Here is a 2,081-nt window from a genome sequence, read left to right on the forward strand (position 1 = left end):
TGTGTGATAATGAAATATACTTTTAAATTTTTTCTAAGTATTAAACAATCAAAAACAAGTCAAACCAAAAACCAAATAAAAATGAAAGAAATTCTGATAGCAGGCAGGCCCTGAGAAACGTTTTCCGACCCTCCCACTAAAATGGGAGCAGTATTTCATCACCTCCCCCCCGACGTCAAGGTCAGTCTGCTTAAACACTCAGCAGTATCGATGAGTCTGGGGGATCTTTCACGTATTCCAAATAATTTAAGAACTGAAATTACTTTTTATTTTAATTTTTTATAATGGAAAATTTCCAAAAAAAATAGAAAAAAATAGAATGAGCCTCACGTACACATCTTGGTTTTAAAAAATGATCACATCATTGTCACTATGGTTTCAATTACGTCCTCTTCTGTTACGCTGCGGTCAATTCCAGGTAACATCCACAACATTGCACCGTATATTTTATCTGGAATTAAAAAAACACACACACACAACACTCTACCTGGACTTCTCATCGTGAGACGACGGTGGAAGACGAGTCATTCCACAGGAGATGTGAGCAGAGGCGTCACAGATGTCTCCCATAGATGTCAGCATGCATTTTCGGCCAAACCACTTAAAAGTCTTCATAGCTACTTGTCGTACTCTTATCAACTGTGTGTCTGTCTCTCCTCCCCCTGAATCTAGGCTGCCCTGGGACTTGCTCTGACCAAAGAATAGGGCAATGTCGGGCCGATTTCTGGCCTAGTCCTTAAAAGGCCTGGAAGCTTCCATTTTCACTCTCTTGGAATGCACACTCGTAGAGGACAGCCACTGCACAGAATGTCCAGGCTGGACCACTAACTACCGAGAGCCCCAATGGACAGTGACGGTGTCCAGCTGAGCCCAGCCTGCCCCACCCCCAGCCTGCTGGCCTCCCTGCTCACCTGGTACTCAAACCCAGGTACTCATGAAGAGCCGAAGGCCGCCCAGGAGCCCAGAGATCCAGACGAGTGAGAAATGATGCTCTCGTGCTAAATTGCCAAGTCTGGGGCTTGGGGGCAGAAATTTTTAAATGACAGAAATGCAAATGTAAGAAATTGGAACTTGATTCACTCAACATTCCACAACGATAATAGGCAAAAGTAAGTTAGCCAGTCTAGAGGAAAATCTATAACAAGCCTGGAAAATAAGTGTTATCTGAGGAAACTTTATATAATATAAAAAGATTGACATGCACAATAATTACAAGCACGTTGTTCCAGCATAAGAATAAATAATTAGTGGGACTTTTCTTAAAAATGTATGTTGTGGACACCTACCTACCACCCTCCCCTCCCTCCCTGTGCCCCTGTGTGCTCTGTCCATCTTTTGTCTCTCTTTCTTTTCACCCAGCAGCTCACACTGCTATACCTCGTTTCCTCCTGGGATCCATTCTTTCTTGAGCTCTCATTCCCGTGATATTTTTCTGGGTCCGTTCGAAAAGTACGTGTGGCTTTTCCCTGATGGACGTGCAGCTGCGGGATGGCTGGTTAGGGAGCTGCTTCAGGGGAAACAGCACCAGAGGCCATGACGTCCAGCCTCTGAAGGAGACCAAAGCTGCGAGACAAAGGACAAAGGCTCTTGCTACCATTCAAACCTCGTAGCCAGGCAAGCCTGCCGTTAGCCTCATCTTAGCCTTTTAATTGGATTGACCCGAATCTCCCTGTTTTACTCAAGCCAGTTTGACTTACGTGGATCCTAAGTGCTACAGGTTTATTTTCGGAACTCTCTTTATTTTTAACTAGCATTGCTGAGGTATGATTCACAGACCACACAGTTCTTTAGAAGGGCAGAATCGAGTGGACGTACTAGAAGGACATATGCGCACCCGTCACCAGGACTTCTGCCCTCTCCCTCTAAGCCGCCACCACCCGAGCTTCAGCCCCTCCAGGGCTGGAAAATGCAACGTGCAGTCCTTTGCGATGACTTCCTTCAGGTAGCATGATGCTTTCGGAATTCATCCATGCCGTAGCCTGTAGCATCCCTCATTCCTATTCACTGCCAGTGACACGCCATTGTATGGATATACCACATTCTATTTATCCATTCACTTGTTGATGGACATTTGAGAACAC

At 45.2% G+C, this 2,081-nt stretch overlaps 1 long non-coding RNA gene across 2 annotated transcripts; it reads right to left on the reverse strand.

The window, feature by feature from the left end:
• Positions 1-386: 386 nt before the first annotated feature.
• On the reverse strand, positions 387-1,735 carry LOC109491241. Of its 2 annotated transcripts, XR_002144589.1 has the most exons (4): positions 1,698-1,735; positions 1,378-1,563; positions 912-1,018; positions 387-451 (listed from the first exon to the last, which is right to left on the reverse strand). It is a non-coding gene; the product is annotated as an uncharacterized LOC109491241 (long non-coding RNA). The 2 variants fall into 2 exon arrangements; XR_002144588.1 differs by lacking the exon at positions 1,698-1,735 and having other exon boundaries at positions 1,378-1,693.
• Between the last annotated feature and the right edge of the window lie 346 nt (positions 1,736-2,081).

This window comes from Ailuropoda melanoleuca, chromosome 14 (genome assembly GCF_002007445.2).
Source record: "Ailuropoda melanoleuca isolate Jingjing chromosome 14, ASM200744v2, whole genome shotgun sequence".
In the NCBI taxonomy this organism is placed as follows: domain Eukaryota; kingdom Metazoa; phylum Chordata; class Mammalia; order Carnivora; family Ursidae; genus Ailuropoda; species Ailuropoda melanoleuca.